This window comes from Oryctolagus cuniculus, chromosome 10 (genome assembly GCF_964237555.1).
Source record: "Oryctolagus cuniculus chromosome 10, mOryCun1.1, whole genome shotgun sequence".
In the NCBI taxonomy this organism is placed as follows: Eukaryota; Metazoa; Chordata; class Mammalia; order Lagomorpha; family Leporidae; genus Oryctolagus; species Oryctolagus cuniculus.
The window spans coordinates 68,853,764-68,877,722 of NC_091441.1; the positions used below are offsets into that span (position 1 = coordinate 68,853,764).

Below are 23,959 nucleotides of genomic sequence, written 5' to 3' on the forward strand. Positions count from 1 at the left end.
CCAGATCCAAATACCTTATGGACTGATTCTGAGGCCAGACTGCTGTTAAGATAAATTTATTTTAGCTATAAGTTATAGAATGAGTTCTGTATACAGCTTTTTTTTAAGAACTGTTCCAGTAAGCCCCAGTAAAGTATGCTATACAGTGGAATGAGCCCAAGATTAAAGACTTGAGTCAGTTCTTGGCCAGATGAGAAACTCTTAGCCAACTTGTCTGAGTTTTCTATAACAAGGGACTGTTAATACCTTTCTCACTGAGTTGCACTGAGGAACGAATTGAATTACATGAATGAAAAAAAAAAAAAAAACAGCGACCAGTAAATGTGATTGTTAATGTTATCACAGCCAAGTTCAAGCACTAGAACCAGAAAGGTGCGTGAATTGCAGTGAAAGTTAGCCAGAAGCACAAAAGACTTTGAGTTACACGTTACTTGATAACACCAGTTCTAGAATTCCATTCTTAGGCAAGAACCAAGTCTCACTTCTTATAAGTGACTGATAGTAGATTACTATAGGTCCTTTGCATTTTAACTGACCAAGAGCCTTACCTACAGGATTGATAGTCTGCAAGTTAAATTTTGAATATCAACCACAAACGAGGACAGTTAGGACTAAACCATATCCATGCTTTTTATGGCTGTTTCAAATTAAGACTTTAAATGTAAGGAAAATATGTTTGGGGTTTTTTTCCTTATCTACACTTACTGTTTTTTTAATGACAATTTCTTTTTTTTAAGATTTATTTTTGTTTATTTGAAAGGCAGAGTTACAGAAAGAGAGGGAGGGGTAGGGAGGGAGGGAGAGGGAGAGAGATGTTCCATCTGCTGGATCTGCTGGTTCACTTGCCAAATGGCCACAATGGTTAGAGCTGGGCCAGACCAAAGCCAGGAGCCAGGAGCTTCTTCGTGGTGTCTCATGTGGATGCAGGGGTCCAAGCACTGGGGTCATCCTCCACTGCTTTCCCAGGCGCATCAGCAGGGAGCTGGATCAGAAATACAGCAACTGGGATTAGAACTGGTGCCCATTTGGGATGCCAGTGTCACAGGTGGCAACTTTACTGCTACAGCAAAGCACCAGCCCCTCTACACTTACTCTTTTTTTTTTTTTTTAAGAAAGGTACAGTTATAGACAAAGAGAGGGAGAGATAGAGAGAAAAGTCTTCCATCCACTGATTGACTCCCCAAGTAGCCACAATGGCTGGAGCTGAGCCAATCTGAAGCCAGACGCCAGGAGTTTCTTCCGGGGCTGCTACATGGAAGCAAGCGCTTGGGCCATCTTTTAGAGCTTTCCCAGGACGTAGCAGAGAGCTGGATTGGAAGAGGAGCAGGCAAAACAGGAACCAGCACCCGCATGGGATGCCGTTGCACAGGAGGAGGACTAACCCATTATGCCGCAGCGCCCACCCCTCTACACTTACGCTTAACATGCATCTTTTCAACATTCAGTATCTATGGTCACTACAAATAAGGTATCCACCAGCTTATAAATAAAACTTGGACTTAGAAACACTTAGCCATTAAACTACAGCTCTGAACAACTTGAAGTTTCTTTGCGTTATCCAAGCCAGGAAACTCAACCTTGGATAGAGCAAGCCTTAATATATACCTTTTAAAAATGTCAAAGTTTCTGTGTCTTATAATAGACATGCACATTTAATGTGATAGCATGTCTCCTCCCATACGCCCCCACACCCTCAAAAATCTATTCTTGAAACAGTGCTACATCAAGAATAGAGAAAATACAGCATTTTGTAGAAAAATTAAATATCATATTGGTTCAAAAAAAGAAAAGAACAGTTGTACACATTTCCTTAGCTAATTATGTATCTCTTTAAAAGCATCATTTTATATAGTGAACAAATTAATAAATTGCCAAGTTCTTTAAAAATAAACCTGATGACAATTATAAACGATTTTTTGTGCCTCTAATCATTTCTCTTTTTATTTAATTTTATTTTATTTGTTAATTATTTAAGAGGCAGAGAGAAGAGAGCTCCTCCATCTGCTGATTCTCCAAATGCCTGTAAGGGCCTAGGTGGAGCCCAGAGCCGGGGTCACACCCATTTGGGTAGCAGGAATCCAACTGCTTGAGCCCTCGTGGCTGCTTCCCAGTTAAGAAAAGAACTGACTCTGCCATTCTGCAAATTTCATATCATGTTTCTAGCAGTTACGCTGCAGTGGCGGAAGCTGAATCAGAAACTGGAGCCGGAAATTGGACCCGGGCTCTGTGATGTGGGATGCAGGCATCTTAGCTGAGTGGTCGTGTGCGCTGATGAACTGTTTCTGTGAAGTAGCATGGAAAGGAAATTCTCAGCCACACATGATGGAATCACCTTTGACACCTGTGAGGAAAATCTAGGAGGAGTTATTCCCAGGAGAGCAGGGGATAGTGTGAGTAGATTTCAAAGTTAAATTTGTTTAAATCAATGAACTACCATTAAGACTGGATAAGAAAAAAAGTTTTCAAGAATATTCATAGTGGCACTGCTAAGAACAAAACACTAGAGACAGCCCATAAATGTCCAGTAACTGGACACTAATGCCTAATCCTGTGCAGCAACGAACGGGAGCACATTCCACCCACAGCAGGTGACAAGGACCGATCCCACTGTCTTCGTACTCAGTGAAGCACTCACATACTGAGAGGTCACGGATAGCACGGTACTCTTGGGAAGTTTGCCAAAAATCAAAACTAAGTACCATACTGTTGAAGCATACTTACATTTATGCTAAATTTTTATGCTAACTTTTTAAAATGTATTTATTTGATAGCAGAGAGAGACCTTCCCTCCACTGATTCACTCTCATTTGGAGTGAATGCTGGCAGGAAGGAGGCCTAGGCCAAAACCAGGAGCTGGGAAACTTCATCCAGGTCTCCCATGTAGGCGGCAGGAGTTCAAGTACTTGAGCCACATGATAATTTTGTTTAAAGAAAAGTGAATGATAACCACAATATTCAGCATAGTGGAGAGAAGGCAGAGGTGAAAGGGAGACGGTATGTGGCAGAGACACAGGTGAATGTTAGTTCCTGATCATGTTTGGTGTGGTGTATGGGAAGGACTTGTGGGTACTGATTGTATTACTGAACAAATAAATAGTAAAATAAAATACAACAGGGCAGCAAGGACCTGTGACCTTAGCCAATTCTGGTTTCTTGCAGATCACATGAAAAAGAAATTCAAGGTCTCTAATTTATTGACATACATTTTTGTTTGTGGCATGTCTTCCGTATGTAACTTTTAGTATTTTATTTACTCTTTTTTAAGATTTATTTTATTTGAAAGAGTTACAGAGAGAGGTAGAGACAGACAGAGAGAGAGAGAGAGAGAGAGAGAGGTCTTCCATACACCGATTTGCTCCCCAAATGGCCAAAACGGCCAGAGCTGAGCCAGTCTGAAGCCAAGGGCCAGGAGCTTCTTATGGATCTCCTACACAGGTGCAGAGGCTCAAGGACTTGAACCAACATTCTCCACTGCTTTCTCAGACACAATAGTAGGGAACTGGATCAGGAGTGGAGCAGCCAGGACTTGAACCAGTGCCCATACGGGATGTGGGTGCTGCAGGCCAAGGCTTTAATCCACTTCACCACAGCGCTGGCCCCATATATTATTTACTTTTTATTCATTTATTTTTATTTACTTGAAAGCCAGAAAGACTGACAGACAGAGCTGTCCTGCCTGGTGGTTCATTCCCCACATGCCCAGGACAGCCAGCGCTAGGTCAGGCCAAAGCCAGGCACCCAGAACTCAGTCCAGGTCTCCCAAGGTGGGGTGGCAGGGACCCAAGTACTTGAGTCATCAGCTGCTGCCTCCCAAGATGTGCATTAGTGCATCAGAAATCCAGAGCAGAGCCAGGACTCAAACCCAGGCCCTCTAGTATGAGATGCAGTAACTTAATCTCTGCGCCAAACACCTGCCCCTGTCTTCTAAGAGAAGGTTCCTGGGTGCTGTTGAAAGGGCTGCAGGAGCACAATGCACAAGCCAGAGAATCCTGTCTGAAGGCTCTCACTGGAGATTTGTATTTATGATGATAAATGACAGTGAGTGCTTCAGCAATTACTGCTGCAAAGTCACGGGGGTCAGCACCTCGGCAAGGAAAGACCCCAGTGACAGCAGAAAACCAACTGGCATTTGTAAAAGTTACTAAGGCTGTCATCCTGCGAATTCCGTAATGCCCTCTAGCAGTCCCCCTTGCAGAGAATCAGACTGAGGGGACTTCAAAAGGCTCATGGGAAGAAATCTGTGCACCTGGGTCATGAAAAATATGCATTATTGGTAAGAAAAAAGAGAAAGCATACATAGATTTTTTAAAAGATTTATTTATTTATTCATTTATTTGAAAGTCAGAGTTACACAGAGAGGCAGAGAGAGAGAGAGAGGTCTTCCCTTCGCTGGTTCACTCCCCAATTGACCACAATGGCCAGAGCTGTGCTGATCCAAAGCCAGGAGCCAGGAGCTTCTTCTGGGTCTCCCACGTGGGTGCAGGGGCTCAAGCACTTGGGCCATCTTCTACTGCTTTCCCAGGCCATAGCAGAGAGCTGGATGGGAAGTGGAGCAGCCAGGACTTGAACCAGCGCCCGTATGGGATGCCGGCACTGCAGGTGGCAGCTTTACCCACTACACCACAGCGCTGGCCACAGCATGCATAGATTTTTAAAAGTTTTGCACCAATGTAAACTTATACTTTAATTACCTGTTCCACAGACTTTTCAAGTATTTGATATAATTCTGTAGACGGGGGCATCCTCCATTATGTTTTATTCTGAGTATAATCCAGGTTATTCTGAAAGTATTTGCTGAAATGGATGTGGAAGGAGGGTGCTCCCTAGAGCCAGGTCTCCTGAGCCCAGAGCCCTGCTCTGTTCTTCCAAATACCCGTGTCTCAATGTGCCTCGGCATGTTCCTCTTTAAAATGGGCACAAAGATGTACTTACTTCATAGAGCTGTTCTGAGAATTAAATCAGTTAATACACACAAAAGGCCGACCTCAAAGTTTGTGTACCGTGAATATTCTATATTAGCTACTCAGAAGAAAAACATTTTCAAGTCAGAATTTTTTTAAAGATGTACTTTTATTTATTTGAATGGCAGAGTGATAGAGAGTGAGGGAGACACAGAAAGAGATCTGCCTCCTGCTGGTTCACTCCCCAAATGACCACAATGGCCAGGGTTGGGCCCAGACAAAGCCAGGAGACCAGGGCTCCATGTCTCCCACGTTGGTGGCAGAGACTCAAGCACTTGGCCATCTTCTGCTGTTTTGCCAGGCACATTGGCAGAGAACTGGATCAGAAGTTGAGCACCTGGGACTTAAAGCAGGACTCTGATATGGGATGCCAGTGTTAGCCACAACACCAGCCTCAAATCAGACTTGTTTTGTGTTTGCAAAGCAGAGATAGGCTACCACTCACAAGGGTCCCATTCTCTTCCCCAGCACTGACCAAATAGAGATAACTGAAAATAGGAGCAGCATTGTGGCACAGCAGGTAAAACCACTGCCTCTGACACTGGCATCCCATGTAGGCACTAGTTCAAGTCCTGGCTGCTCCACTTCCAATCCAGCTCTCTGCTAATGGCTTGGGAAAAGCAGCAGAAGATGGCCCAAGTGCTTGAACCCCTGCCACCCACGTGGGAGACCCAGATGAAGCTCCTGCCTCCTGGCTTCAGCCTGGCTCAGCCCTGGCCCTTGCGGCCATTTGGGGAGTAAAACAGTGGATGAAAGATCTCTCTCTCTCTCTCAAAACTCTGACTTTCAAATAAATAAATAATCTTTCTTTAAAAAAAGAAATAACAGAAAATAGAAATAAATTGTGAGCCACAAATACAAAAACTGTGAAGGATATTTTACATTTTCTAGCAGTCTTGGTTTTCAGAAATGAATATTACAAATATAAAAATAGTAGACTTTACTTCCAGTATACCCAAACTACTGTTTCAGTATCTAATTTTAGGAAACTATTGAAGAGGGATTTTATGCTTTTCTTCATAACAAAGCTTTGAAATCCAGTACATATTTTATATTTTATATGCCTGCACATCTCCATTTGGACAATCCATATTCAAGCGCACAGAAACCACCTGCTGGGAGTGGCTACCACGCCCGACAGAGCGGTGCTGAGCGTACGGATGTGGGGAAGGGGAGTTGTGATTTCTTCTGCAGCAGCATCCGTGCTCATAACTGGGAAAGCCGGGCGAGGAGCTGCAGCCCTGGTTGTTGGTTGTACCGCGAGGAGGGCCTGGACAGCTCTCCCAGCCGCCAGAGTACCTGATCCAGCTCTCAGGAAGAGTATCCCGCACGTCTACGGGGCCCAGCAGCCTGCCGTAGGGGTAAGGGGGTGCTGGGCACTGCCTGGTGGTGGGCAGCCCTGCTCTTCCTGGTGGGCACCAGGTACATTTGTCTTCACCTCTTGCTGACAAGGAACCTCTTGCTCTTTTAAAGACTTCTTGCCAGTTCTGTTCCATCTTCAGTGTAGCAAATGAGGCGTCCACCTGGGTGGACAGGGCCCTTGTAACCTCACTTCTAACCTCATCTCCTGTGTCATGCTTAGGACCTCGCCACAGAGACTGAATCCAATCATGTGGCCCTTCTCCAACCCTGCTTCCGCCAGCTGTGTTCCCTGGGTGCGCGGCAGGTGTAACGCACCTCGCCACACCTGCGTAAGAACACACGTGTGCTCATGAAAGCTTCCGTGAGCCAGTGCCACACCTCTGAACGTAATCTCGATGGCTTCGCCCAAAAAGAGCTGCACCGTTAAGTGTTGCTCAAGCTGAAGCAGATTGTGCCATTTTGTTCTTTTCGTTTGATTTTATGCATGCACTTTTTAGGGCATTTAGTAATTCACTGAAAACATACAAATTACCATTTTATTTCTGAGCCAAGAAGCTGGCTGTGGTGTGTATGTGTTTACAAAGACTTTAATAGGAATCTGAGTGGGATACAAGAAGAAGGATTCTTTCAGCCTTGATGAAATTGGCACACAGCGACACCAAAAAGCCAGTACCTGGTTTCCAAGCCTGAAAGGGACTTCTTGTGCATGTTTTGTTGAATTAAGAGAAAGCTGTGCAGGCCTGGTTGCCTTGGACGTAAGGGAGTCGCAAAGTGGGAGGAAAAAGATGATTCACAGTGCTCAGAGAATTCGAGTTTAGCAAAGGAGAGCAAACAAGAGGAATTACTCAGTGACTATTTAAAACGCGTCAGAAGGCAGTTAGCACACAGCGCTTAGAGAAAGTTCCAGAGGTTGCACCATTTTTAGTTTCCCCAGAGCCCAGGATCAGTGCAGTGCATGCTTTTTGTCATCTCCACGCTCCGTTCTTGTCCCCTGCAGCCTTTTGACGTGGGCATTTGCCTGCCTCTGCCTCTGTCCTGAAAGCCATCTAGATTTTTGTACACAGATTTCACCCCACTGGGGTTTAGTATACAAAGCTGAAAGGCAAAAAGGCTCATGAACATGGCGGCCCCTGGGCCTTGGTTCTGTGCTCTTGCCAAGGCTGCCAGCTGCCGTGCCGTAGGGGGGCCCTGGCAATGTGGGATGCCATAGAGCAAGTCTGTGTGGCTCCAAGCCTCCAGGAAGTAGAACCACGGGAAGTACAGTCGTTCCTTGGTTTCCGTCGGGGGTGGAGGGGATTGGGGGCGCCAGAACCCCACAGATACCAAAATCTTGAGCAGATGCTCAAGTCCTGTATGTAAGTACCTTAGTGGGGCTAGTGCAGTGGCACAGTGGGTTAAGCCACTGCCTGTAGCAGCAGCTTCCCATATGCGCAGGCTCCAGTTCAAGTCCCAGCTGCTCCATTTCCCATTTAGCTCCCTGCTAGTGCACCTGGAAAAGGAACAGAAGATGGCCCATGAACTTGGTCCCTGCACCACATGGGAGACCCAGATGGAGTTCCAGGCTCCTGACCTCAGTCTGGCTCGGCCCTGGCTATTGGAACCATTTGGGGAGTGACCCAGGAGATGGAAGAGATGGAAGAGATGGAAGATTCTCTCTCTCCCTCTCTGTAACTGTGCCTTCAAATAAATAAATCTTTTTTAAATGGCATCATGTTTGCATGGAACCTACATACATCCTCCTGTATAATGTACATCATGCATACATGATTTAAAACACCTAATACAAAGTAAATACTCTGTAAATAATTGTTATACCATATTGTTTAGTGAACAGTGACAAGAAAATAAGTCTATACATGTTTAGTGTAGATGCCATTTCTTTTTTTTTTTCCCCAAATAGTTTTTTATCTGCACTTCATTGAATTCGTGTATGCAGGAGCTGCAGATATGGAGAACTAGCTGTCGGAAAAAAAAAATATATATATATGTTCTGATTACTAGAAACCAGAGCACTGGGCCTTGCTGGGACTTGTCAGTGGGGTGTCGGAGAAGAGCACCCTTTCTCCCAGCCGGGGGCTAGAGCGTGCTGTCACCCACCCATACTCAGGCCCCGAGGCTGAGAAACAAGGTCCCTGGAGAGTGTCCATTCAGCCTTTTTAAGGATTTCCTTTTCTCTCTGCTCTGGCATACAATCAATTGTGAATCAAAGGAATCTGAGCCCGTGAATTACTTTGCTTTTTTTTTTCCTGGTCTTTTTTTTTTCTTTCAATGTGTCCAATTGGACCCAAGTTGGACTATGAGAGACCAGAGGTTCCTTCTGGCCTGGGACCTGGGGCCCAGGCTCAGTCTGTGTCTCCTGAAAGCCACGGAGGCCTGCATGGCTCCCAATGGGTTAAGCACAGCTCCCCCAGCTGCGCTGGCTGGAGCTGTTATTGAAGTCTCTAAAGATTTCCACCCACCCTCCTCCCACTCTCCTGGCAAATGAAAGACATTTGAATTCCTCTTGCAAGGGAGGAAATTGTTAAAGTGAAAGAAAATGACTGTTTGCTGTTCTAAAAAAGAGAAGAAAAGTGGAGCCTGCCCCTCCTCTCTCACTCCTTACCTGTGCGAGGGATTATCAGAAACCAGGCAAAGAATCCTGACTCCCAGAAATCAGGAGAAGCGGAAGCTGATCCCATCTCCCTGTTGTGTGCTTCCGTCAGCTTCTAATCCAGTGTCCCTGCAAGCCCTGGAACACACCACGCTGACAACAGGGTGATAGCCAAATGCAGGAAGTTGTACTCAAAGACTTCAAATAACTAACCTACAGAGAAGAGTAGAGAGAACTCAGTCTGCAAAACTTCCACTGAGGGGCCAGCGCTGAGGTGTAGCGGGTAAGGCTGCCGTCTGCAGTGCGAGCATCCCATATGGGCGCCAGTTCGAGTCCCAGCTGCTCCATTTCCCATCCAGCTCTCTGCTGTGGTCTGGGAAAGCAGTAGAAGATGGCCCAAGTTGTTTGGGCCCCTGCACCCACATGGGAGACCCAGAAGAAGCTCCTGGCTCCTGGCTCCTGGCTTTGGATTGGTGCAACTCTGCTGTTACAGCCATATGGGGAGTGAGCCAGTGGATGGAAGACCACTCTCTCTGCCTCTGCCTCTCTGTAACTCTTTCAAATAAATAAATCTTAGAGAGAAGAAAAAACTTTCCACTGAAACGAATCCATTTGAGAGTCAGATCTGAATGAGAAATAGCATGTGGTACTGACTCCATTTAAAAAAAAAAATTTGCTTATTTGAAAGATAGTTACAGAGAGAAGGTGGGGTGGAGACAGAAGGAGTAGAGATGGAGGGAGAGAGAGAGAGAGAGAGAGAGATCGGCCAGGAACCAGGAACTCCTTCCAGGTCTCCTACAGGCATGGAAGGGGCCCGAGCCAGGGGCCAGGAGCTTCTTCCGGGTCTCCCACATGGGTGCAGGGGCCCAAGCACTTGAGCCATCCTCTGCTGTTTTCCCAAGCGCATTAGCAGGGAGCTCTATGGGAAGTGGAGCAGCCGAGATTTGAACTGGTGCTCATATGGGATGCCAGCATTGCAGGGCATGGCCTTAACCCACTGAGCCACAGCACTCACCCCAGTAAACAACTTTTAATAAATATATTTGTATATGTGTACAAAAATTGCTTGTCTCAGACAAATATAAAGGAAAGCAGGCCTCTGACAACTACAGAAGTCTCTCCTGCACACATTCCAAAACCATGCATTTTCTATCCTCTTACCATGTAAAGATGCTGGAAGCAAAGTTTGTGCTAATAAGACGTTGCTTTATTGGCTATAATTACTGCATGACGGTCAAGTCAGTGACGTGGGCTGACGCGGTTCTTAATGCTTTCAGCATTGTCTTCCTTTCATCATTAGCAGTTTTTTACCGCTGATCTAAGGCATGGATGTAGATGCCAAGCAAAATCTGCTTGGCATCATTTTGCAGCCAACCATCCTTTAATCAGTAGGTTAAATCAACCACACGATCACCGGTGTCTGAGATCTCCCTGCCTCAGGGAAGGTGCTTCCTGAAGCTCGTCCATGAATCTAGCAGTACCTTCCCCTTGGAACCATGGGCAGCCTGCTTTGGATTGGAGACACCAAAGGAAGGAACCAAGTGGACTTCAGCCCCTGGTTTCTTTGTCATGGCCAGTTTCCCTTTCCTGGCACCAAATAGCAATGGCTACCCAGCACTCAGGTCCTTGACTTGGTTTTAAGAAAGAGTTCAGAAGCGAGAAGAGATCAGTGACTAGGGAGCAGCAAATGTTTTATTGACAAAGTAATAATTGAGATACACACTCCATAAACAGAGTGAGCCTACTTGAGGGGGAGTAACTCTGTGTCCGAACTATGTTTAACATGAAATAGGTTGTTTAATTACAGGGCAGAATGTGGGGTGGGGAGATGGCTACTTTTTTTTTTTTTTTTTTTTTTTGAGAGAGAGAGAGAGAGAGGAGGAGAGATGGAGAAAGACAGAGCTTCCATCTGCCGGTTCGCTCCCCAAATGGCCACAGTGGCCAGAGCTGGGCCAGGCTAAAGCCAGGAGCCAGGAGCTTCTTCCTGGTCTCCCACATGAGTGCAGGGACCCAAGCACCTAGTCCCTCTTCTGCTGCTTTCCTAGGCTCATTAGCAGGGAGCTGGGTCAGAAACAGAGCAGTTGGAGCTTGAACAGGTGTCCTTATGGGATGCCTGTGCTGCAGGCTGTGGCTGGACCTGCTGTACCACAGCGCCATCCCCAGGGGCTCTATTCTAATAAAGGAGAGGAATATTCATGGTATTTTCTGGGAAGGAGGTGGAGATTTCCTGGACTCCAGCCATTGCCCCTTTTCTCTCCTTTTATGGTCCAATGTGTCCTGTCAAGGCAGCCAGCAGATGTGTCATGTTGCGTGCCAAGGTGTTATAATGAAAGTAGGATGAACTCTAGGTCACTCTAGGACAGCCTTGGCCCCCTAAACTGGTGTGAGCATGGTCCAGGGAAGGAATATGCTTTTCTTCAGAACCAGGGAAACCAAACTCATATCCTATAGGTCTTGAGATAACAGGAACTGTTTTTCCAGATGCCCCAATGCTTCCTCTGCCTCCCTGTCCCATTGCCTTCTGTAAACTCCCCTGTCTTAATTTTCTGCTGTCCCCACTGTGTTGCAACACAGTTAATTAAGCAGCTGGTTGAGATGCCCACATCCCATATCAGAGCACCAGTTTGAGTCCTGGCTCCTCCGCTTCCAATAGAGCTTCTTGCTAATGCACCCTGGGAGGCAGCAGATGATGGTTCAAGTACCTGGGCTCCTGCCACCCATGTGGGAGACCAGAATGCAGTTCTAGGCTCCTGGCTTCAGCCTGGCCCAAACCCAACTATTGCAGACATTTGGGAAGTAAACCAGCAGATGAAAGATCTCTGTCTGTGTCCCTCACTCTGTCTTTCAAGTAGATGGAAATAAATAAACATTTAAAAAGCAGGAGTTTATTTTTTAATCAGCCCTTGACCGTACTTGGAGCCATCAACAAAAGCAGGCCTCAGAGATGTGAAGCAGCCCTGAGGACCTCACCTGAGCTGTGGGATTAACGTCCCCTTCCCAAATGTGGCTGCACAGCGGGATCACCTGGGAGCCTTTCGAGCAAACCCTCGGGGACTTTGGTTCAGGAATTCCTCAGTGAAGGTTTGAGGAATCTATTCCTGCAGCTCCCCAGAGGTTCCCAAGGCACCATTAGGGTTGGCAGAAACAACCCAGCACCCAGCATGGCTCTCAGCACTGAGTTGAAGTTTGGTCGTGAACTTAGAATGAACTTGCAGCATCTTCCCAGTGACTGGCAGTGCAGGTTGCCTTGCTTAGAATGTTCTTCCCAACCCACTTTCTCTGCAGCCCAAAATCCTACTAATAATTTCCCTGTCCTAGAGCCCTTTTTATGTTTACAGTTCAAAATAAGTATGAATTCTTTAAAAAGTCCTGATAGGGAGCCAGCGCTGTGGGACAGTGGGTTAAGCTGCTGCCTATGACATCCCTTAGCACTGTTTCAAATCCCAGCTGCTCCACTTCCAACTCAGCTGCCTGCTAATGCACCTGGGAAAGCAGCAGAAGATGGTCCAAATGCTTGGGCCCCTGCCACCTATGTGAGAGACCTGGATGGAGGTCCTGGTTCTGTCCTGGTCCAGCCCCAACCGTTGCCAGTGAATGGAAGATTCTCGCTCCCCTCCTCCCCCCGCTCTGTGTGTGTGTGTGTGTGTGTGTCTAACTCTACCTTTCAAATAAATGAAGAAATCTTTTTTAAAAAATGTCCTGGCAGTAAGCAAAAATAGCTTAGAAGCAGAATGTGTATGGTAAACAAAATGCAAGGTATGGATTATAAAGAAGACTTGATGCCACTGATGCAGTCTCCAGACCTTTCTCAGGTTCCCCACCTGCTCCTGCCTCTGGTCGCTCAGCTGGTGCTGTTGGCTTCTTTCAGCTTCCACCCCTGCCAGCCCCGCGGGGACACAGAGAAGCACTGGAAGCTCTAAGTCACTGTCATTAGTAATAGGCTACAGCTTTGGCTTACCAAGAAGTTAGTCAAGCCAGCCCCAAGCAAAATTGCAGTCTGTTGAAGACATCCTTTTTCTTTCTGGCTTCCAGAGGGTCCCGTATCGGTGCCTGGGTACATAAAGAGTGATCAAAGAAACTTCAAATGGTTTTAAAAATTCCGGCACTAACCAAACGTCCTCCAGTGTCATAGATTATGTGTGACCGATTCCCGCCATGTTGGTTTTGTTCGATGATGGCCTGCAGACTTGCTTGAAGAGTTTTTTCATGACTCCTTAGCTCATTTGGGTAACTCCATGTCCCTGTGACAGAAGATCATGGCACCTTAGCACCTCATGGTGGGGAGGCTACATAGAGATAACCAGATTCCTCATGGGTCAGTCAATAAAATTATGTATCCTGTAGATAGAAGCAGATTGGGCTTTTTAAATGATTTGCTTATTTGAAAAGTAGAGTGACGAAAAGGGAGGGAGAGACAAATAGAGAGAGAGAAAGAGAGAGACACAGAGAGAGATCTTCCATCCACTCGTTCACTCCCCAGATGGCATAACAGCCAGGGATGGAACAAGCCCAAGCCAGGAACCAAGAACTCCATCCAGGTCTCCCACTTCGGGGGCAGGGACTCAGCTATTGGAGCTCATCTGGTGCCTCCCAGGTGCATTAGCAGGAAATCGCATCAGCAACTGAGCAGCCTGGGCTGGAGCCAGCACTTGGATAAGGGATACAGGCGTCCCGGGCAGCAGCTTCATCCACTGCACAACACCTGCTCCAGGTTCTCTTCTTATCCTCCCTCAATGGGATTCCCACCCTTGTCTTGGCATTTGTTACCATAATGTGAAAGCAACTTCAGACTGACAGCATTGCACATTCTATTGACACAACTAATGCCCCTCTGAGGAGCAGTGAAAGGAAATGAAGAGCTGAGGCCCAGAAGCCGCCAAGAGGCCTGTGAGCAATGCCCGTGTCACAGGGGCAGCCCGTAACTCACTGATGCAAGTATGGCAGTCTCAGAGAAGGTATTTCATGCAAAATGGGTTACATGGCAAGTCTGCTTATTTCTGATATATCGGAATACTTCAAGCAGGAAGGGCACAGATCATTGATAAAGAAGAAGAAAATTCTAGGAAACCAAGTTAAAGACCTCAGTATTCTCGAGAAAGGGGCTTTCTTTTTAGGATGAGTTGTCAAATATATTCCAGATTTTAAGGTGGGATCATGGCTTTGATCACTTGAATGTCTGTCACTCAAGCCATTTTTCTCATGAGTTGAGAGCTGCGTCTTTTGTGCACGTAGGGCAGGGGTGCCTCAGGGCCCCATCCTTGCCGTTGGCTTTCCTGGGACTTGACACACCACTGCTGGGGCAAAAGAACCCTCCCGAGCCTTGTCAGCCCATCGCCATTCCCCCAGCACGCACATGCTGACGTCATGGCGTCCCTGGGGATATGTTGTTTATCATGGTGCAGCACTCAAACTGTGAGACTTCATTTCTCATACAATCTCATCAAGGTTTCTTTTATCACTTATTTTTTTAAAGATTTTATTTATTTACTTGAGAGGTAGAGTTACAGACAGAGAGAGAGAGAGAGACAGAGAGAAAGGTCTTCCTTCCATTGGTTCACTCCCCAAATGGCTGCAACATCCAGAGCTGCACTGATCCGAAGTCAAGAGCCAGGAGCTTCTTCCTGGTCTCCCACACGGGTGCAGGAGCCCAAGGACTTGGGCCATCTTCTACTGCTTTCCCAGGCCACAGCAGAGAGCTGGGTTGGAAGAGGAGCAGCTAGGACTAGAACCAGCTCCCAGATGGGATGCCGGCAAGGCAGGCGGAGGATTAACCTACTGTGCCACGGCACTGGCCCCTTTATCACTTATTTTATTTAATGAAGTTTTTTTAACAGAGAAGGAGAGGGAGAGACGGGTGGCGGGGAGAGGGTCTTCTGCTTGCTAGTTAACTCCTCGAATGGCCACAGCAGCCAAGGCTGGGCCAGGTTGAAGCCAGGAGCCAGGAACTCCATCCAGGTGTCCCACGGGTGGCACGGGCCTGAGCATTTGGGTCATCCTCTGCTGATCGCAGTTTTTAAATTCCCAGCCTATTTGTGTCTTTGTTGCTACGCACTGGCCTATGGGTCCTTAGGTGTTTTCTGTAGCCACAACGGGACAAGCTCCCCTGCTGGGCGGGAGCCACGCCCCTGTGGGAAGGGTGGGACCACAGAAGCCTCCAGGGAGCTGCTTGCCTTCCAAACAGGAGGTTGATTAGCCAGAATCGTGCTTGTTTGTCTGAGATAAATGAGCTGATTTCTCTCCTGGGTGTCTTTCTTGGTAAAACATTTTAACATTTTAGGCTTTTAAAAGCCTATAAGCAGCATCACACTTTGCAAATAAGAACCTCGGGTTCTGTAGTAACCACACACAAAGGAAAATCAGCCTGGCCCACGAGATGCATTTAGGTGAGACTTTATGTTGGAGCTAATGAGTTAGCTTGCCGAGGGAAGCACCCACATGTATTGATGAGGCTCTCTGCTCCTCTGGGCTTGGTGACAAGGATACCCGTAGGAGAAAAGGACTTTGAACTCAAGTGGCTTTCCCATGTCTACCTCTGCAGTCATCCAAGGGTACAAAGAACTCCCAAGACCCCCCTGCCCCGCCCCTCATGGCTGCCCACCCAGTTCAGCCAGTCTGTTCAAAGGTCAGTATCCTTTTGATAGTGACTATCCTCATGCTCATTTTTCACTCCATCTAATTCATCACGTTCAAACCCACCTCCTTCGGAAGCCGTTCCAGTCTGTGCAGAAGTTGAGCGATCTCTCCCTTCCCTGGATTCCTTCAGCTCCCACTTCTGGGAAGGCTTCCTCACTGGCACCATTGCTTCAGACGGTGTTTTCAGTACTACTGCCTATGCTATTTCCTGATTAATTGCTGTGTCTTAACCACCATCCCCCTACTAACATGTGAGTCTCCTGGGAACCAGAGTTGTGGCTTATACTTGTAGACCATCTCCCCAGTACTTGCCCTGTGCTGGCCACGTCATCTATAAATCACAAACTGCTTTAGGACATGGGCACCCCTCCCTCCTTCTTTGCAATATCCTCAGCTCCTGGAATGGTACCAAGCATAGAGTTAACTGAATATTTTTCAAGTGACTCACTGATTGTTGGAACTTAGGGAACACTTGGACATTCATGATAACTGTTGAGGGGAGAAGGTAATCCTTATTTTAACATGTCTTTGACAGACTACCATCCAGTGATGTGGTAATGCAATTTCTGTATGACATTTTTTAAGGTTTATTTTATTTATTTGAAAGATACAGTGAGAGAAACAGAGAGAGAAAGAGATCTTCCACCCACTGCTTCACTCCTCAAATGATCATAATCATTTCAACTAGGCTGAAGCAGGAAGTCAGGAACTCCATCCAGGTCTCCCATGTGGGTGGCAGGGGTCTAAGCACTTGGGTCATTTTCTACTGCTTTCCAATGGGAGTTAGCAGGGAGCTGGATTGAAAGTGGAGCAGCCTGGCCGGTGCCGCGGCTCACTAGGCTAATCCTCCTCCTTGCGGCGCTGGCACACCAGGTTCTAGTCCCGGTCGGGGTGCTGGATTCTGTCCTGGTTGCCCCTCTTCCAGGCCAGCTCTCTGCTGCGGCCAGGGAGTGCAGTGGAGGATGGCGCAAGTGCTTGGGCCCTGCACCCCATGGGAGACCAGGAGAAGCACCTGGCTCCTGCCATCGGATCAGCACGGTGCGCCGGCCACAGCGCACCGGCTGCAGCGGGCATTGGAGGGTGAACCAATGGCAAAAGGAAGACCTTTCTCTCTGTCTCTCTCTCTCACTGTCCACTCTGCCTGTCAAAGAAAGAAAGAAAGAAAGAAAGAAAGAAAGAAAGAAAGAAAGAAAGAAAGAAAGAGGAGCAGCCAGGGCCTGCGCTGTGGCTGTGTGGGTAAAACCACCGCCTCAAGTGCCAGCATCTTGTGTGGGTGCCGGTTTGAGTCCTGGCTGCTCCACTTCCCATCCAGCTCTCTGCTGTGGCCTGGGAAAGCAATAGAGGATGGCCCAAGTCCTTGGGCCCCTGCACCTGCATGGGAGCCCTGGAGGAAGCTTCTGGCTCCTGGCTTTGGATCGGCTCAGCTCTGGCCATTGTGGCCAACTGGGGAGTGAACCAGCAAATGAACGACCTCTCTCTCTCTCTCTCTCTCTCTCTCTCTCTCTCTGCCTCTCCTTCTCTCTGTGTGTAACTCTGACTTTCAAATAAATAAATAAATCTTTTTGAAAAAGAAAGAGAGCAGCCAGCAACTGAATCAGTACTCACATGGGATGCCAGTGTCGCATGCAGCACCTTAAAATCCACTGCACCACAATGCTAACAGGCATGTATGAGATTCTTTATGCTCTGTGGAAAAAAGGATACCGCAAAATTCCTCAATAATTAAATTAAATTTTTATATAGCATGGTCTTGTTATAGTATTGAAATGTGTCATTTTCTATAAAAATCTGTGTGGTTTTGAGAAATAATCTGGATTGAACTAACTCTAAAATACATACATCATGCCACACACAAAAATTGACTCAAATCGGATGAATGACTTAAGCATAAGAGCTAAAACTTTGATAAAATTATTTCTTTAACACTGATTTATTCTTTTAAAAACAGAGGTAGAGAGAGGAGAGGCAGAAAGGGAGAGATTGATCTTCCATCTGGTGGTTCACTCCTCAGATGGCCACAGTGACTGAGGCTGGGCTAGGCCAAAGCCAGGAGCTTCATCCGGGTCTTCCACATGGGTGGCAGGGACCTAAGCACTTGGGTTGTCTTGCACTGCTTTTCCCAGGCCATTAGCAGGAAGCTGAAAAATAAGTAGAGCAGCCAGGACATGAACCGGCACTCATATGGGATGCTGGCTACACCACAACACTGGCCCCTTAACTATAAGACTCTTTTTTAAAAAAAAAAGATTTTTATTTATTTGAGCGGTAGAGTTACAGAGAGCGAGAGGGAGAGACAGAGAGAAAGGTCTTCCATCCGCTGGTTCACTCCCCAAATGGCCACAACAGCCAGAGCTGTGCCAATCTGAAGCCAGGAGCCAGGTGCTTCTTCCGGGCCTCCCCATATGGGTGCAGGGGCCCAAGCACTTGGCCCATCCTCCTCTGCTTTCTCAGGCCACAACAGAAAGCCAGATCGGAAGAGGAGCACCCAGGACTAGAACCAGTGCCCATATGGGATGCTGGCGCCGCAGGCAAAGGACTAACCCACTGCTCCACGGCGCCGGCCCAACTATAAAACTCTTAAAAGAAAACAGGAGTAATTCTTTTTGACCTTGGATTTGGTAGTGACTGCTTGGATATGACACCAAAAGCTTGAGCAGCAAAAGAAAAAAAGTCAGTAAATTGGACCTCATCAAAACTAAAAATTTTTGTAAGTCACAGGAAATTATCAAGAAAGCAGAATTGCCCATTATATTTCTGACAAGTGTTCAGTATCCATAATATATAAATAATTCTTACAACTGGATATCAAAGTGAAACAATTGAATCCTAATAGACAATGGACTTGAATAATGTTTTGCCAAAGATTTGCAAGGGGCAATCAATAAGCCATGAAAAGATGAACCTAACTAGTCATTCGGGAAACACATATCAAACCTACAGTGAGATTCCACTTCATATCTACCAGGATTTCTATAGTAAAAACAAAGCGAAACAAGAAATAATAACAAGTGTGGGCAAGGATGTGGAAAACCTGGAACGCGCTCCTGGTGGGAATGTGAAATGATGCAGCCACTGTGGGGAACAGGTGGGTGGCTCCTCAAAAAGGTAAACATTATAATAGTGTACAAGCTAGCATTTCCAGAATCATTAAAAATAGAGAATCAAACAGATATATAAGGATACCCCAAAAATTCATGGAAAATGGAATTTAAAGATCACTTTATTTTGGTGTAAATAAATGTTGAAATCTATGACCAGATTTTACATAATACACACTTTCTGTGAACCTTCTCAAGACTTCTCATGCAACACTATTCAGAAAGGCCATAGGGTGGGCACAACCTATATGTCCATCAGTGGACCAATGGGTAAGCAAAATATGGGCTAGCCACTCGGTGGGATATTAACCCAGTCATAAAAGGGAATTAAATTTGGACTCGCTACATCATGTAGGAACCTTGTACCAAGTGAAAAAAGCCAGCTATAACGGCTACATTGTGATTCCATTTTATCTGAACTACACCAGTAGGAATAGGCAAATACATAGAAACAGAAGCCAAATTGGTAGTTGCCAGGTTTTGGAAAGAAGAGAGTTTGGAGAGTGACTATCCAATAGGCAGATTAAAACAGCTCAATGTGAATTTTACCTCCACTTAAAACACACACAGATGGGCTGGCACAGTGGCATAGCAGATAAAGCCGCAGGTTTGAGTCCCGGCTGCTCCACTTCTGACTCAGCTCTCTGCTGTGGCCTGGGAAAGAGGATGGCCCAAGTCCTTGGGCCCCTGCACCTACTTGAGAGACTCAGAAGAAGCTCCTGGCTCCTGGCTTCGGATGGGCGCAGCTCGGCCATTACAGCCTTTTGGGGAATGAACAAGCAGAAGCGCGCTCTCTCTCTCCCTCTCTCTCTCCCTCCCTCTGCTTCTCTATAATTCCACCTTTCAAATAAATAAATCTTAAAAAAAAAAAAAACCACCACATACCAAGAAAAAAAAAAGACATGAACAGATACAGATGTCTAACGATGTTTGTACCTGTCAGTAGGAAAAATTCGCTTTCTTAAATTTCGGTTTAGTGAAAAAGAGTTTAAAGAAATTTACGATTTTACCAAATATTCCTTACTGGCAAAGTACAGATTTAAGGATAATGACAAAAGAGCTGATGAATGAGAGGCTTGGTATGTAATGTAAATGCCATTATGAGACAGCATAGCGGAGACCTTTCCTAGACAGATGTTTCCTTGAAATAGGAGCCTGGTACTTGGCCGGATCACGGAGCCGTGGACAGCAGACTCAGCTGCGGCTGTTCCCGCCACTGCCTCCCCCAGGCCTCGGTGCCCTGCGGCTGAGAGCGCCTCTGGTGAAGGTCTGTGTTTCCCCTGGATTCTTCCGATCCCATCCGACTCCTCCCAGGAGGAAAACAGCCTTCTCCAAGGAGAAGCGGCCTCCCCACGAGCTAAGGGTAGCAAATTCCCATTTCATCAGCCCCCAGTGCTTGGCGCTGGGGCTGCAGCGGACGGCAGGGGCAGGCCGTCAGGAACCAGCTATCAGGAGGCCATGTTATGAGCTGCATCCACGAACCTGAGGCCAGCTAACAGGCCCCAAAGCGTTTGCCCAAGAGGAAGATGTTACCACATTGGAGGCAAGCAGCCATCCATTCCTGCTGTGCTGCCAGGCCACCTGTCTGGAAGCGAGGGTAATAAGGGTGATCCAGGCACCATCAGTGCACTGTTTAACGAGACAGTAGTGCCTGCTTATCGCAGGAATTTTTAAATTCTTAGTATAGAAAAGGACCGTGCAGAAAAATGAAATCCTTCCATTGTCCTATCCCCAGAGGTGAATGCTACAGACGTCCTGTGATGTCGCCACAGTGTATTACGGACAGGCATGCCCGCTTTTCATTAAACTGGCATCTTAGCGTAGCTACTGGTTTTCCAACCTGCTTTTGCAACTTCTTAGAAATATTTTCATTCGGCTGGCGCCGCAGCTTACTAGGCTAATCCTCTGCTTGCGGCGCCGGCACACCGGGTTCTAGTCCCGGTCGGGGCGCCGGATTCTGTCCCAGTTGCCCCTCTTCCAGGGCAGCTCTTTGCTGTGGCCAGGGAGTGCAGTGGAGGATGGCCCAAGTGCTTGGGCCCTGCACCCCATGAGAGACTAGGAGAAGTACCTGGCTCCTGCCATCGGATCAGCGCGGTGCGCCGGCTGCGGCGGCCATCGGAGGGTGAACCAACGGTAAAGGAAGACCTTTCTCTCTGTCTCTCTCTCACTGTCCACTCTGCCTGTCGGAAGGAAGGAAGGAAGGAAGGAAGGAAGGAAGGAAGGAAGGAAGGAAGGAAGGAAGGAAAAAAGAAAGAAAGATTTTCATTCGGCGGGCGCCGCAGCTTACTAGGCTAATCCTCTGCCTGCAGCGCCGGCACCCCAGGTTCTAGTCCGAGTTGGGGCGCCAGATTCTGTCCCCGTTGCTCCTCTTCCAGTCCAGCTCTCTGCCGTGGCCTGGGAGTGCAGTGGAGGATGGCCCAAGTCCTTGGGCCCTGCACCTGAATGGGAGACCAGGAAGAAGCACCTGGCTCCTGGCTTCGGATCGGTGCAGCGCGCTGGCCGTAACGGCCATTTGGGGGGTGAACCAATGGAAGGGAGACCTTTTTCTCTGTCTCTCTGTCTAACTCTGCCTGTCAAAAAAAAAAAAAAAAAGAAATATTTTCATTCAATAAATCTTCCCCTGCAACCTGAGTTTTCGCAGCTACATGGCAGTCATCCTGTGAGTATCCCATCACTCCCTTGGCAAATTCCCTATGATAGACATGTAGTGCCTTGCTGGTGTGATAACTGCATGTACTCATACAAGCAGCTCTTTAGAATTCTCTCATTTGTGTTCTTCAGAAAAACGCCCTGCTAGAGTTGCTGCATGAGACACAACTTTTAAGTCTTTGATATATACTGTTACATCAGTTTTTTTCTGGGGGGGGGAGGGACACATCTAATTTTAACTCTATAGTTAGAAAAATAGTCTTGTTTACAGTATATAAAGTTTCCTCTTCTAAATTACCGTCACCTGCTGTCACTTATCGATGGGGAAGTGTTCTGAGAACTGCATCTTAGACATCGCATCACCTGTGAATCTCAGAGTGCAGTTACACAAACCAGGATGGCTACGTTGACCAGGGGCTATGACCCATGGGACCACCGTCACACAAGTTCATGTTGACTGAAATAGCATTCTGTGGCACTTGGCCCTACTTGAGTATTTAGTATTTTATTTTTATAACTTTTTGAACAGTGTTATCAAGGAAGCACATTCCCTATTGAGTTTAGAAATGAATCTGTCACAATCTGATCATGGACTTTTTTCAAACAGGCCCACATGGAGAAAGCTCAAGCTAGACCAGTGTCTGGGAACTGTTAGTGAACCAGGGTCATTCCATGCAGCTGCAGGGACAAAGGGCTCGCGAACTAATCACACAGGGCTGTGATGGCCATGATTGCTTAAACGAGCAAATTGGATTTTCTTCAACAAACATATTCCAGCAAGTAGCAGGGTACTTTTTGTTTTAAAGATTTATTTTATTTGAAAGACAGAGTTATAGAGAGAAGTAGAGACAGAAAGGTCTTCCATCTGCTGGTTCACTCACCAGGAGGCTGCAAAGGCTGGAGCTCTGCCGATCTAGAGCCAGGAGCTTCTTCCAGGTCTCCCTCGTGGGTGCAGGGGCCCAAGGACTTGGGCCATCTTCTACTGCTATCCCAGGCCATAGCAGAGAGCTGGATCGGAAGAGGAGCAGCCAGGACTAGAACCGGTGCCCATATGGGATGCTGGCGCTTCAGGCCAGGGCTTTAACCTGCTGCACCACAGCGCTGGCCCCCTGGAGGGTACTTTTAAAAGTTCATGGAAAATGCTTATAATAATAATTTTTAAAAAGCTATTCATGAATTTCAAAAACTTTTTGTGCCAAAATTAAGCTGCTTTTAATTCCATTTTCCATGAACTTTTTGAAGCTCACTCCTACATTCCTGTAGCAAAGATACAGTGAGCAAATGCCATCTTCAATAACTGACGTGTAACACTTGAGATGCGCACCACCAAGAGATGATTGTCGAACCTTTGTAGTTAACAAGAGCATGTGACCACAGCGACATGTTCACTAGCTTTAGGTGAAGCAGTGTCATGAAGGCAGGACCCAGGGTAGCACAGCATTAACCCTAGCATTCTTTGTTCCTTTACCTTTTCAGTAATTAGTACCTAACCGCTTTCCAGTCTTAGAATTAAAGACAAGTTCATCAAAGATGTGGGAATTTTTTTACATTTTACATATATGAGTGTGTATATATAAAACATAAACCCCACATATTATATTACATTGTAACATATATACATATGATTTGTAACATTCTGAATTATATATCTGTGTCAGGTGTTTAGCCTAGCAGTTAAGATGCCTGCATCCCACATCAGAGTACCTAGGGTTGATACCCAGCTCCTGCTCCTCACTCCAGTTTCCTGATAATGGAGACCCTGGGAGGCAGCAGTGACGGCTCAGGTGGTTGGATTCCTGCCACCCACGTGGGAGACCTGGATTGCATTCCCAGCTCCTGGTACTTTTTTTTTTTTTTTTTTTTTTTTTTTTTACAGGCAGAATGGACAGTGAGAGAGAGAGAGAGAGACAGAGAGAAAGGTCTTCCTTTTGCTGTTGGTCCACCCTCCAATGGATGCGCTGCAGCCGGCGCACCGCGCTGATCCAATGGCAGGAGCCAGGTGCTTCTCCTGGTCTCCCACGGGGTGCAGGGCCCAAGCACTTGGGCCATCCTCCACTGCACTCCTGGGCCATAGCAGAGAGCTGGCCTGGAAGAGGGGCAACCGGGACAGAATCCGGCACCCTGACTGGGACTAGAACCTGGTGTGCCGGCGCCGCTAGGTGGAGAATTAGCCTAGTGAGCCACGGTGCCGGCCCAGGCTTCTGGTATTTGTAAGCATTTGGGAGTGAACCTGTGGATGAGAGCTCTGTTTTTCTCTCTCCTTCTCAATAAATAATTAGGTATTTATACTTTGAGTATCACTTTAATAAATGTTAAATGCTTCAGTGGATTTGAGAGACATTTTATCTTATTTAGCAATATTTATATCATCATGGCATGTTGACAGTCAAATATGGAGGCTGAAACTTAAGCTTAAAACACTTAGCAGGAGAGCATATTTTTAAATGACCCTACCTCTCTAACGACAGCTCTGGAAACTAATCCTTGAACTAATGAGCCCCAACGTCCCAGCCCATCTCCCCAGCCCCAGAGGCAGCCTGCGCCTCCAAGACTGCTTCTGAAGGAGCACGTCTGTGGGGAGCAGCTTGGACTAGACTAAGTTACTGGAATTAAGACTTATTCTATGCATCTGCTCTCCTGTGGGGAGCAGCTCGGACTAGACTAAG

At 46.8% G+C, this 23,959-nt stretch overlaps 1 protein-coding gene and 1 long non-coding RNA gene across 7 annotated transcripts in view; one reads left to right on the forward strand and one right to left on the reverse strand.

Annotated features, from left to right (window-relative positions):
- GNAL (G protein subunit alpha L) overlaps positions 1-23,959 on the forward strand; it is a 191,814-nt gene that overhangs the window by 84,149 nt on the left and 83,706 nt on the right. The gene's annotated exons all lie outside the window — the stretch shown is intronic.
- LOC138844055 (uncharacterized) lies at positions 723-9,114 on the reverse strand. Its single transcript, XR_011379443.1, has 2 exons — positions 8,926-9,114; positions 723-982 (listed from the first exon to the last, which is right to left on the reverse strand). It is a non-coding gene; the product is annotated as an uncharacterized lncRNA (long non-coding RNA).